The sequence below is a fragment of the Musca domestica genome, unplaced genomic scaffold (assembly GCF_030504385.1).
Source record: "Musca domestica strain aabys unplaced genomic scaffold, Musca_domestica.polishedcontigs.V.1.1 9, whole genome shotgun sequence".
In the NCBI taxonomy this organism is placed as follows: Eukaryota; Metazoa; Arthropoda; class Insecta; order Diptera; family Muscidae; genus Musca; species Musca domestica.
In genome coordinates, this window is record NW_026712435.1 from 18,168,416 (window position 1) to 18,183,941 (window position 15,526).

The 15,526-nt window shown below is 33.9% G+C and overlaps 1 protein-coding gene across 8 annotated transcripts in view; it reads left to right on the plus strand.

The window, feature by feature from the left end:
• Positions 1–15,526, plus strand: part of LOC101893717 (protein furry) — a 353,570-nt gene that overhangs the window by 125,743 nt on the left and 212,301 nt on the right. The window lies entirely within an intron of this gene.

The following is a 15,526-nucleotide window of genomic DNA, read 5'->3' on the forward strand; positions in this document are numbered from 1 at the left end:
CAATCTTTGCAAATCATAATAGTTTTATCCGTGCTGGTTGAGGTGTGAAAATAACCAATGGTTCAACATTTTCAATAATTGTAACTCCATATTTTTACGAACACAAGATTTGTTGTGAATGTGGTAGATATCATCGGACCAATAATTATAAAATGTTAAATAATCTCAATAATCAATAAACAAGGTCTGCTATGATGAACGGTAGAACTGACCACGATTTCTGGTACCTCCCCCACAACGGGAAAAAATTTTGAATAACCATGAATCTTATAAAACCCGAAAAAAAAATCGGAGTACTTCCAAACTCCCCAAATCCCAATATCCCCAATTCCCAATTTTCAATAATTGCCAAGCCAACGACTCTTTTCAAACTTGGTACACATAAATAGTTCTCTAAGCCAGAGATCTCAAGTGAATATCTAATTTGTGAGGCCACTCCTTCTGGTAAGGAAATACTTCGGTCCACTATAACTGGTATCTTACGACCATTTCAATTTTTTTCCCAAAAATACCCTAGGTGTCTTTGGACCAGATCCGGTTTAGGACTTTTGGTGTCGATCTAGGGGTGTGCGTCTGTCTGTCTGGTTGGTGTGCATGATAACTCTCGAAGGCAATATCCGATTTGGACCAAACTTGGTACATCGTAATATTAATTAGATCGAGTTTGGAGATGGGCATTATCGGACTACACCTTCTGGTACCTCCCCCACAAAAGGTCAAAATTCTCAAAGAAAATAATTTAACTCATAGAAAGAGGAAGGATCCTCCGACTTTGTTCGAAATTTGCGAATCTTAATATGTATATCAGGGCTAGTAAGATGTGAAATGATCAATATCAATTCACGCCTTCTAGTACATCCCTCACAAAGGCTTAACATTTTGAATAATCGCAACGATTATAAAATGTGAAAAAGGCCGATTATCTTCCAAATTCGCATGTCTCAAAATTTTTACATCTGGTACCTCCTCCACAAAATGTCGAAATTTTGATCAGGATCAACATTTGGAATACAAACCACCCTCAGAAATGCAAAATTAACATTCAATTCGTTTCAAACTTGGCACACCACAATATTTTCATAACACAATGTCTATCAGAATATATCAAGATGTATCAGAAGCACTGGGCCAATGAATTCCACATTCACATATTGGATTTATTGGCCCACTACTTCTGATACCTGGGCTAAAAGGCGTCAACATATTTAATAATTATTTGTCTCATTACATTCGAAACAGGTCAGCGGTTTTATTCAAACTACGTGAATCTCAATATATCTATCAAACACAGATCCAATGGGCAGAGGGTACACATCTGTGTGCAAAAACGACTGATACTTTTTACCTTTTTTCGTAGAGTTTAAATACGCATTTTCAAACAATCTCCCTATCTCAACTTCAGATACCAACATTGACGTCCATATCAAATTTCAGCTCTATTTTTTCACTCAAAGCCAAATTTTGTACTTTTCCTACAATTCTAGTACACATTTCCCAAAACCACCTCCATATTTCAATCCCAAATACCAATAGAAACCTCAGTATCAAATTTCAGAATTTCAGCTCTATCCCTTTACTCAAGACCAAAATTAGTACCATTTAGTACTTGTCGTATAATTTTAGTAAACATTTCCAAAACCACTACCATATCTCAATTTCAGATTCCAACAGAGACCTCAATATCAAATTTGAGTATTCCAGCCTAATCCCCTCACCCAATACCAAATATAGTACCATTTAGTACTTTTCGGACAATTAGAGTACACATTTCCGAAACCATCTGCATATCGAGGATATACATGAACAGCGAACCTAATACAAAATTTCAGATTTCAAGCACTATCTGTTCACCCAATACCAAGTTGTACAAAATATTGTACTGTTTAGTACTTTTCGTGCACTTGTAGTACAGATTATCAAAACCTACTTTCAACAAAGAACCAAGTATAAATTTTCGAAATTCCAATTTCATCCGTTCAGCCCAAACCAAACTTTTCCAAATTGAGCAGCATTTAGTGCAGTTCGCACACTTAGTACACATTTCCAAAACCACCTCCATATATCACACTTATTTTCCTACCTTGATTCTTATACCAAATTTCAAGTTTTTAGTTCTCTCCGTTCACATAATACCAAATGGTACTATTTAAGAACTCGTAATCCTAAAGTTCAAATTTCCAATTTCCTCTGGTACATCTATCCTTCACTCCCCCAGTGACTTTCTTTCCAAATTTCAGAACTATAGCTCATTCCCTTTGCCTAATGCAATGTATTTAATTTATAGTACATTTTTGTACTTTCCGTCCTTTTTAGTACGAAATTTCCAAAAGAACCCATCACACGCTCTATTTTCATAATCTGCTGGATTTTTCCTGTATGTTATTTTTCCGCAGTGTTAATGAACGACCCCTGAAGTCTAGATTTAAAAAATTTTGCAAAAAGATCATGACCGTAAATCCACCCTCTAAGGATATGAAAAGTAATGTAGAGTACAAAATGGAACAGCATTATTATAAAACTCAATTTTTGGGGGTACGAAAAGTACCAATTGGTATAACAGTGTTATTAATCAATCGATAAGAGCTCGAGTGAGTTCGGGGAATTACTCAGCTAATAATGAGAGCAAATGTGAAGATGGTGTATATCGGTCCGGAAAAAAAGATATATATAGCTTGCCTTTTATTTTGCACCGAATGTGTAAAATCTCTGATTGAGAGAAATATTTTGATATCCCAAGTTTGAATAGAATCGCTGACTTGTTTCGCAAGTTATGTGAGACATAAGTAAGTTAAAATTGTAATCCATTGTGGGGGAGGTACCAGAAGAAGGGGTCCTATATATTCCATCCAGATATTGTTTTTGTAGAAATATTGAGATGTGTGAAATTTGAAGTGAATTGAATGCTTATTTTGCATTTTATGAGTGTTTTAGTTATTCAAAATGTTGACCCCTTTTGTGAGGGAGGTACCCGAACATGTGAATCGATATCGACCATCTTCACATCAGATCTTTTGCTAGCAGAAATATTAGGATGCAGGACATGTAAATAGAATCGAAAGCTTATTTTGCGTTTTATGAAAAGTATAAAAATTCAAAATTTTGACTCGTTGTTGGGGTGGTAGCAGAAGGAGTGGTCCGATATATTATATCTTCACACCTTATATTATGGTGATAGGAATATTGAGACCTGCCGATTTTGAAAGGAATCGGATGCTAATTTCGCGTTTTATGAGCTTCGTGGTTATTCAAAATTATGACCCTATTTTGGTGGAGGTACTAGAATAAGTGGTTTGACCTATCCACACCATTTTCATACCAAAAGAAATTTCAAGACAATTGAGCTCTCATATTCAATTTTATAAGAGTTACTAGCTGAACCCGGTGCGCGTCGCTACCCTTTTGGTTTTATATGCATTCAAAATTTTATTTACGAATATATGTTGGTTAAAAAAAACAAATTAAAAATTAAAGAAAAATTATTGCACTACTTTAATGCGTAAATAACCAAAACCATTAGAAAAGCAGTAACATGACATACATACACGAAGGGTTTGTCCTTCGGAGCGTGCAGTAAACTGCAATCTTTTGAAGTTGAGTGGCATTTCTATTGCAATTAGTGAATTCGAGATAGCAACATACTTCGCCGTAATAAGCGTATTTCAAATCAATTGTTGTGTTGTTTTTTAGTGTTAGCCTAAGGCGTTTTGGGTCAATGGTTCTTATTAAAATCATATCCCAATCTGATCCGATTTAAATATAATTTAAAAAAAATACTTTTACACCAAACTCCGCCACACCTTTCATATTTCATTGAAATTGGTGCGTCAAATATGTGAAATCGGTCGAGAATATATATATATATATATATATATATATATATATATATATATATATATATATATGGGAGCTATATCCAAATCTTAACTAATTTCCAATTATATATATATATATATATATATATATATATATATATATATATTGGCCCTCTCCTTCTGGTACCTCCCCTCACAAAATGTCAAAATTTCCAAAGAAAATAATTTATCTCATAGAGAGAGAGAAGGAATTTTTCCATTTTGTGCAAACTTTGCAAATCCCAATATTTTTCAATGCTAGGTGATGCTCGAAAATCGGCCAACTCCATCAAGTACCTTACCCACAAAGGGTCAAAATTTACCATAATAATCTATATCTATAAAAGAGGAAAATGTTTGTATGTTTTTTTGTTTGTTTGTTTGTTTGTAATTTATGGACTCGAAAACCGCTGAATAGATTTCCCTGAAAATTTCCATATATATTGCAACATCGCCTGAAAGTAACATAGGCTATATACATTTTTGAATTTCCACTTGGAACTGGAGATATAGCATCAGAATCGGAGGTACCTCCCAAAAATTTAGATTTTATATGCACATATCTATTGATTGGTTGAAGATACAGCTTCAAAATTTGGAATACGTAACGGAATTTGTAACAAAAATAAGTTTGCCAAATTATATTGTAATCGGTTCAGATTTGGATATAGCTCCCATATATATTTTCGACCGATTTCGTTCATTTGATGCCTCAAACACAATATGAATGTTCGATTCCAATGAAATTTGGAATGTGTGACGGGATTTAATCAGAAAATAAATTTGTCAAATTATATTGAAATCGGTTCAGATTTGGATATAGCTCCCATATATATTTTCGGCCGATTTCAAGCATTTGATGCACCAAACACGCTATGTATCCCCAATTTCAATGAAATTTGAAATGTGTGATAGATTTTATCTAAAAAATTGATTTCCCAAATTATATTGAAATCGGTTCAGATTTGGATATAGCTTCCATATACATTTTCGGCCGATTTCATGTATTTGGTGGACCAAACACGATATGTATTTCCAATTGCAATGAAATTTAAAATAAGTAACGGAATTGGGAGCCAAAATGAATTTGTCAAATTAAATTGAAATCGGTTCAGATTTGGATATAGCTCCCATATATATTTTCGACAGATTTCATGTATTTGATCCAATGAAATTTGGAATGTGTAACGGAAATTAAAACAAATATACATTTGTCAAATTATATTAAAATCGGTTCAGATTTGGATATAGCTCTCATATATATTTTCGACCGATTTCATGCATTTTATGCACCATACACGATATGTATGTTCGATTCCAAAGAAATTTGGAATATGTAACGGGATTTTGATTAGAAAATAAATTATTATTAATATTTATCTATGAGATATTATTAATAATTATCTATGAGATAAATTATTTTCTTTGGAAATTTTGACATTTTGTGAGGGGAGGTACCAGAAGGAGAGGGCCAATATATATATATATATATATATATATATATATATATATATATATATATATATATATATATATATATATATATATATATATATATATATATATAATTGGAAATTAGTTAAGATTTGGATATAGCTCCCATATATATATATATATATATATATATATATATATATATATATATATATATATATGGGAGCTATATCCAAATCTTAACTAATTTCCAATTATATATATATATATATATATATATATATATATATATATATATATATATATATATATTGGCCCTCTCCTTCTGGTACCTCCCCTCACAAAATGTCAAAATTTCCAAAGAAAATAATTTATCTCATAGAGAGAGAGAAGGAATTTTTCCATTTTGTGCAAACTTTGCAAATCCCAATATTTTTCAATGCTAGGTGATGCTCGAAAATCGGCCAACTCCATCAAGTACCTTACCCACAAAGGGTCAAAATTTACCATAATAATCTATATCTATAAAAGAGGAAAATGTTTGTATGTTTTTTTGTTTGTTTGTTTGTTTGTAATTTATGGACTCGAAAACCGCTGAATAGATTTCCCTGAAAATTTCCATATATATTGCAACATCGCCTGAAAGTAACATAGGCTATATACATTTTTGAATTTCCACTTGGAACTGGAGATATAGCATCAGAATCGGAGGTACCTCCCAAAAATTTAGATTTTATATGCACATATCTATTGATTGGTTGAAGATACAGCTTCAAAATTTGGAATACGTAACGGAATTTGTAACAAAAATAAGTTTGCCAAATTATATTGTAATCGGTTCAGATTTGGATATAGCTCCCATATATATTTTCGACCGATTTCGTTCATTTGATGCCTCAAACACAATATGAATGTTCGATTCCAATGAAATTTGGAATGTGTGACGGGATTTAATCAGAAAATAAATTTGTCAAATTATATTGAAATCGGTTCAGATTTGGATATAGCTCCCATATATATTTTCGGCCGATTTCAAGCATTTGATGCACCAAACACGCTATGTATCCCCAATTTCAATGAAATTTGAAATGTGTGATAGATTTTATCTAAAAAATTGATTTCCCAAATTATATTGAAATCGGTTCAGATTTGGATATAGCTTCCATATACATTTTCGGCCGATTTCATGTATTTGGTGGACCAAACACGATATGTATTTCCAATTGCAATGAAATTTAAAATAAGTAACGGAATTGGGAGCCAAAATGAATTTGTCAAATTAAATTGAAATCGGTTCAGATTTGGATATAGCTCCCATATATATTTTCGACAGATTTCATGTATTTGATCCAATGAAATTTGGAATGTGTAACGGAAATTAAAACAAATATACATTTGTCAAATTATATTAAAATCGGTTCAGATTTGGATATAGCTCTCATATATATTTTCGACCGATTTCATGCATTTTATGCACCATACACGATATGTATGTTCGATTCCAAAGAAATTTGGAATATGTAACGGGATTTTGATTAGAAAATAAATTAGTCAAATTATATAAAAATCGGTTCAGATTTGCATATAGCTCCCATATATATTTTCCGCCGATTTCACATATTTGATGCACCAAACACGATACGTATTTCCGATTCCAATGAAATTCGGCATGAGTGGCTAAATTTGGTACAAAAATAAATTTGACAAATTATATTCAAATACGCTCAGATTTGATTATAGCTCCCATATATATACTCAGCCGATTTCACATATTTGATGCACCCAAAGACAGAGAGACAAAATCTGGCACCAGAAAAAATTGCCAAATTATATTGAAATCAGTTGAGGTTTGGATATAGCTAACATATATATTTCGGCCGATTTTATGCATATTATGCACCAAACACGATATATATATATATATATATATATATATATATATGGGAGATAAATCCAAATCTTAACTAATTTCCAATTAATTTGTCACATTTATTATTGTAACCAAATTCCGCCACACATTCTGAATTTTATTGCTATCGGTCATATATATCATGTTTGGTGCATAATATGCATAAAATCGGCCGAAATATATATGTTAGCTATATCCAAACCTCAACTGATTTCAATATAATTTGGCAATTTTTTCTGGTGCCAGATTTTGTCTCTCTGTCTTTGGGTGCATCAAATATGTGAAATCGGCTGAGTATATATATGGGAGCTATAATCAAATCTGAGCGTATTTGAATATAATTTGTCAAATTTATTTTTGTACCAAATTTAGTCACTCATGCCGAATTTCATTGGAATCGGAAATACGTATCGTGTTTTGTGCATCAAATATGTGAAATCGGCGGAAAATATATATGGGAGCTATATGCAAATCTGAATCGATTTTAATATAATTTGACTAATTTATTTTCTAATCAAAATCCCGTTACATATTCCAAATTTCTTTGGAATCGAACATACATATCGTGTATGGTGCATAAAATGCATGAAATCGGTCGAAAATATATATGAGAGCTATATCCAAATCTGAACCGATTTTAATATAATTTGACAAATGTATATTTGTTTTAATTTCCGTTACACATTCCAAATTTCATTGGATCAAATACATGAAATCGGTCGAAAATATATATGGGAGCTATATCCAAATCTGAACCGATTTCAATTTAATTTGACAAATTCATTTTGGCTCCCAATTCCGTTACTTATTTTAAATTTCATTGCAATTGGAAATACATATCGTGTTTGGTCCACCAAATACATGAAATCGGCCGAAAATGTATATGGAAGCTATATCCAAATCTGAACCGATTTCAATATAATTTGGGAAATCAATTTTTTAGATAAAATCTATCACACATTTCAAATTTCATTGAAATTGGGGATACATAGCGTGTTTGGTGCATCAAATGCTTGAAATCGGCCGAAAATATATATGGGAGCTATATCCAAATCTGAACCGATTTCAATATAATTTGACAAATTTATTTTCTGATTAAATCCCGTCACACATTCCAAATTTCATTGGAATCGAACATTCATATTGTGTTTGAGGCATCAAATGAACGAAATCGGTCGAAAATATATATGGGAGCTATATCCAAATCTGAACCGATTACAATATAATTTGGCAAACTTATTTTTGTTACAAATTCCGTTACGTATTCCAAATTTTGAAGCTGTATCTTCAACCAATCAATAGATATGTGCATATAAAATCTAAATTTTTGGGAGGTACCTCCGATTCTGATGCTATATCTCCAGTTCCAAGTGGAAATTCAAAAATGTATATAGCCTATGTTACTTTCAGGCGATGTTGCAATATATACGAAAAATTTTCAGGGAAATCTATTCAGCGGTTTTCGAGTCCATAAATTACAAACAAACAAACAAACAAACAAACAAAAAAACATACAAACATTTTCCTCTTTTATAGATATAGATTATTATGGTAAATTTTGACCCTTTGTGGGTAAGGTACTTGATGGAGTTGGCCGATTTTCGAGCATCACCTAGCATTGAAAAATATTGGGATTTGCAAAGTTTGCACAAAATGGAAAAATTCCTTCTCTCTCTCTATGAGATAAATTATTTTCTTTGGAAATTTTGACATTTTGTGAGGGGAGGTACCAGAAGGAGAGGGCCAATGTTGCCTGTCCCGAACTCAAGCTAAATTTGACACATAATATTACAATCTATCTAGTTTAAACCAAATCGGATACTCTCTTCGAGAGTTATAGTGGGCACCAGCCCAACAGACAGATGGACGGACACCTCTAAATCAACTACAAATGTCCGGATTTTGTCCAAAGAGACCCAGGGTCTAAAACCGTTATTTCGATGAGGTACGCTTTGGCTGTATCGAATGGTATGTACCCTCTGTCGGCATATGGCTGAGGGTGTAAAAAGAAAAAGTCCCTCCATATTGTAAAGTTAATTCGAATTTTATTAGGATTTGTGTTTGTAAATGCTGTTTCCCGAAACCAAGTAGTGTTGAGTTTATGTTGGAACATTTCCACCATTATACAAATTGTCATAACTAAAATGAATGTCACGCATTTCATGCACTACCTCAACATATGAAGAAAGGCATATGGAATGCAAGTTGTGCCAAACTACAGATAATAAAAACACATCCAAATATTTTACAACTTTAATTACTTTTCGCCACGAAAACTATCAACAGATGGTAATTCAAGCCTTTTTTAACATTGGCACATAAATGCTTTCCAGGCAAACACCACATTCAACGTCTACTATTCGTCCCTCTTGGTTTACTCATGCTTTGCAATATCAAACAAGTTAAAAAGCAGTAAGTTCGGCCTGGCCGAACTTTGCAAAAACTCCACCATTTGGAACGAATTTGAAAATCTTCAAAAAATAAAATTCTTAAAATTTAAAAAAAACCGAAAATAGAATTTATATTGGGGTCTATACGACGTGGATCTACATAGGCATTGTTTCATATTCAAATTCGAATTCATATTCAATTCGAACATCAAAATATCGTATATAGGGAGGTACCGTTATATCGGAGCTGTGCGAAGACCTAGACTAGCATAAACAATTTTCTGTCATAGGCTGTAGCATCCATTACGAACTTCAAATACGATATCTCAAACAATTTCGTTGGAGTTTGTACCTAAACTCGTCAAAATACCGAATATATTGAGGTACTGATATATGGGGCCTATACGAAGACCTGGACCTGCATAGACAATTTTCTGTCACAGACTGTAGTTCGCATTACGAACTTCAAATAACAAATTTGAAACAATTCCGGTGAATAATGTCGCTAAAATCATCAAAATACCGAATATCGGAAGGTATCGTTATATGGGGGCTATAAGAAGACCTGGACCTGCATAGACATTTCTGTCACAGACTGTAGTTCCCAATACGAACTCTAAATACGTAATTTGAAACTACTCCGGTGAGTAATGTCGCTAAAATCATCAAAATACCGAATATAAGGAGGTTCCGTTATATGGAGGCTATACGAAGACGTGGACCTGCACAAACAATTTTTTGTCTTAGGCTCTAGTATCCATTTCGAACTTCAAATGCCAAATTTGAAATAATTCCGGTGAATAATGACCCTAAAATCATCAAAATACCGAATATAAGGAGGTACCGTTATATGGGGGCTATACGAAGACACAGACATTTTTCTGTCTTTGGTTGTAGTATCCATTTCGAACTTCAAATACCAACATTGAAACAATTCCGGTGAATAATGTCACTAAAATCATCAAAATACCGAATATCGGAAGATACCGTTATATGGGGTCTATATGAAAACGTGGACCTACATAGCCCATTTACGAACTTAACCTGCCTACTAGAAAAATAAGCATGTGTGCAAAATGTTAGCCTTCTATCTCAATTCATTCGTGATTACAACAGACAGATAAAGAAGAATATATATTTTGTTGGGCCTGACGTGAGTATTTCGAGGAGTTACAAACGGAATGACAAAGTTAATATACCCTCCATAGTATGGTGGTGGGTATAAAAAGAAACCTTTTTTAAAACAACAATATGCGATCCCAAAAAAAAAAATCACTAATGACCCTAAAATCATCAAAATACCGAATATAAGGAGGTACCGTTATATGGGGGCTATACGAAGACACAGACATTTTTCTGTCTTAGGTTGTAGTATCCATTTCGAACTTCAAATACCAACATTGAAACAATTCCGGTGAATAATGTCACTAAAATCATCAAAATACCGAATATCGGAAGATACCGTTATATGGGGTCTATATGAAAACGTGGACCTACATAGCCCATTTACGAACTTAACCTGCCTACTAGAAAAATAAGCATGTGTGCAAAATGTTAGCCTTCTATCTCAATTCATTCGTGATTACAACAGACAGATAAAGAAGAATATATATTTTGTTGGGCCTGACGTGAGTATTTCGAGGAGTTACAAACGGAATGACAAAGTTAATATACCCTCCATAGTATGGTGGTGGGTATAAAAAGAAACCTTTTTTAAAACAACAATATGCGATCCCAAAAAAAAAAAATCCCTCCTCAAAGGAAACCAAATTTCCCATAAATGCAAAGTTCGAGAGAAAATACAATAACTGCCATCAGATGTTTAAAAATTCAAAAAAGTCACAATTCGAATAATTCACAGAAAATAGAACTGAGTGAATGTTCAATACCGTATGGAAAATAAGATTTGTTGCAGACATGTCGAACGTCCATTGCAGGGTTTGCTGGGATAATTTCCAACCTGGTGCAGTAATGGCAATTGCATACGTGTAGTTAGTTCTCATATTTCCTCTCTGGTCCGGGTTGCAGCTGTTGCTATTTCACAAAATGCGAAAGTGGTTATAGCCGTTTTCTAAAAGGAGTTCTTGGTTTTTGTTATTACAGCCATAAATTTATTCTGATTTTCTCTTTTTTTTTTTTTTTTTTGGAATAATAAACTATTTTCATTAAATTTGAGGGGGTTTCTTGCACATTTGTTGGTGTTATGTAACAGAGACGTGCATAAAAACTACACATGCAACAAGTATATATATATATTGGATTTTATATTTGATATGTGTATGTTTTTTTTTTTCTTTTTTGGAAATTGTTCAATTTTTGTACGGGAGGTACCAAGAACAGTACTTCATTTTCACACTACATCTAATACATATAAAAAACTATTAGAATATGCAAAGCTTAAGGAAAATTCAACTCTTATTTCCAAATTCATGAGAATAAATGTTTTATCAGAATTTTATTCTTTTGAGTGGAAAATATCAGAAAATGTTGGACCCACATGTCACATAAGATCTATTGTTGATAGAAATATTGAAGAAAATCATTGAAACTGCACACGTACAGGGTGAGATAACAAAAACTGCAACAAAGTCTAACCCCATAATTTTTAATGTTTTATACCCTCCACCATACTCGAAATACTCATGTCAGACCCAACAAAGGATATATATTCTTGATCAGTGTAAAATTCTAAGAATATTTAGCCATGTCCGTCTGTCTGTTGTAATCACGCTATCTTTCGAACAAATTGAGATAGAAAGCTGAAATTTTGCACACATATATATTTTGCCAGTAGGCAGGTTAAGTTCGTAAATGGGCCATGTAGATCCAAGTTATCATATAGCCCCCATATAACGGTACCCCCGATATTCGGTATTTTGATGATTTTAGCGACACTTTTTTGTAGCGTAATAGATACTGCAGCATAAAACAGAAAAAGGGCCATGTAGGTCCACGTCTTCGTATAGTCCCAATATACCGTACCCACCAATATTCGGTATTTTGATGTTTTTAGCGACATTATTTACCGGGATTGTTTCAAATTTCGCATGTGAAGTTTGAAATGTATACTTCAGCCCATGCCAGAAAATTGACCGTGCAGCTCCACGTCTTCGTATGGCCCGCATATAACGGTACCCCCTATATTCGGTATTTTGATGATTTTAGCTAATTTATAAACAGATTTTTCTTCAAGTTTCGCATTTAAATATTGTAATAACTTATGACAAAAGTTGCCTATGCAGGTCCACGTCGTCGTATAGGCATTCGGTATTTTTAAGATTTTAACAGAATTTTTAACGGATTTTTTTTTTTTTTTTTGGAAATTGCCAAATTTTGTACCAAATGGTGGAGGGTATTAAAAGGTCGGCCCAGCCGAACTTACAGCTTTTTACTTGTTTTAAATTTTATTAAATAAAAGAAAAAAACGTCGGAGATTTGTAGATTCGTTCGAATTGGTCATCTTTGGCACGAATTATGGCCTTCAAACGGCCAATGAAACCGTCACACTCTGCCCGAATGTTGCTCTGCGGTATTTTGGCCCATTCCTGGCGAAGCGCTTGCTTGAGGTGATCGAAACTTTGGTATTTTTTAGTTCCAACCTTGCCTTCCCAAATGCTCCAGACACAATAGTCCAACGGATTGGTATCCGGAGATTTTGGTAGCCATTGTGCGCTGGAAATGAAGCGAGGAACCGCATTTTGTAACCATTCTTGGGTGGCGCGTGCTGAGTGTTGTGGGAATGTCCAAAGTCTGCGGTCAAAATGTTTGCATGCCCAAGGCTTTAATACACCCTCCAGAATATTTTCGCGATAAAATTCGGCAATTATTCTGATGCCACGGTCGATTAATACGAGCGGAAAGCGACCATCGGCTGTAATGGTGGCCCACACCACCATCATGGCTGGCGCTTGAGTTCTGGTGGCCAGCTCCGGTGGCGAAACATTACATATATGGGTTCACGATTTGGTATAGCCCCCATATAACGGTACTTCCCGATATTCGGTAATTTGATGATTTTTGCCACATTTTTTCACGGATTTGTCTGAAAATTGGTATTTGTAGGTCATAATGTGTCCTAGTTCGTGTGGCGAAACATTGTATGTATATGTATAGGTATATGAAACATTGTATGTATATCGGTAGGATATTCGGTATTTTGATGTTGTTTGACACATTTTTTCACGAATTTCTCTGAACATTGGTAGTTGTGGGTAATAATGGGTCCCACTTCGTGTGGCAAATCATTGTAATTATAGGTCCACGTATTTTGATGATTTTTGGAACATTTTCCCATGAATATTTCTAAAAATTGGTACATGTGGGTAATAGGGGGCTCTAATGTTTACTTTACCCTAAGTTGGAGGGTATTAAAGTTGGTTTGTTTTGTTTGTTTTTGACTTGTTTACTTTTCGAAACATTTCTGCTGATGTTGCCGTTTTCTTTCGTCCACTTCCTTGACGTCGGTCTACGCTTGAGTATCACGGTAACGAGCGATGGTACGAGACACACACAATAGCCACCTGTGGTTTTCCAGCCAAATATAAAGAAATCACACCATGACGCTTGAATTCCATCACGAATAACTTTTTTTCTGGAGAATTCTAACCAAAATGCTATTGTACGCTTGAAGGCAATATAATGAGCAGTCACTGGAATAATTTTAGAAGCTGTTGGATAAGCCGCATAAGCAGCAGTCTAAAGTTGGTTGCTTTTATTTTCATCTCACCCTGTGGATATAGCAAGTTGTAAATAATCGCTGATTTGTTTCGCAAGTTATGATAGATACAAGTATTGAAAATTGTGAACCTCTGTGGATGAGGTACCAGAAGTGGTTCGCAGGTCTTGTGTTACCAAAAATGTTTGTCTGTGTTAAATTGAAAGAGAGTTGGATACTTATTTCGCTATTTTTGAGCACTTTGTTTTTCAAATCGGATGTTAATTTCATTTTTTTGGAGCTTCACCCTTTATGGGGGAGTTACCAGAAAAAGTGAATCCCTATATATGTCAGCTTCACACCAGACCTTGGGTTAATAAAAAATTGTGATGCGTGTCATGCGAAGACAATCGGACTCTCACATCACATTTTATAAGAGTTATTCAAAGTGTTGACCCTTTGTGGGGGATATACTTAATGGGGTGGACCCATCGGAGACCTAGTGTCAAAAACCGTTATTTCGATTAGGCGCATTTTGACCGTACCAAATGATATATACCCTCTCTAGTCATATGACTGAGGGTATAAAAATATAAAATAGTGGGAGGTGTTTACACACGAATATTAGTTTCCTCTCTATATGGGGGCACTTCTGAGTTACTCCAGTTTGAATAATTATAGTGAGGGTCAAAAAGTTTGCGAAAGAGTAAAAAAAATATAATTATAATTATAATTTAAAGTTCAAAGGAATAAATATGCCGAAGCATTTGTATTTTTTTAAATTCGGACTTGTACTGCGCATTTGATGCACAATTAATTTGAAATCGGATAAAGATATATATGAGTGCTAGATCCAAATTGGAACCGACTTCAATAAAATTTGGCAAAGATATTTCCGAGCTGTATTTGATATATTTCCCTGAATATCGTTGTTACGGAGTGCATATTACGGCTGTGGGTAACAAATATAACAAATCGGATGAACAGTATTTATGGGAGCTATAGATATATCTGAACCGATCTTTACCAAATTTGACATACTAGCTTCTAGACTCAATTCGGTCGTATGTGCCGAATTCCATCCCATTTGGACAAATATTAGACGTTTTTGTGCACAATAAAACGTAAATCGGTCTAAGTTTTATATGGGAGCCATATCCAAATCTGAACCGATCTCGATAAAATTTGGCATACTTATTTTTAGGTCTAATTTGGTTGTATCTGCAAAATTCCATACTATTCGGACTGATATTACACGTTTGGTGCACAATAAAAGGCAAATCGGACG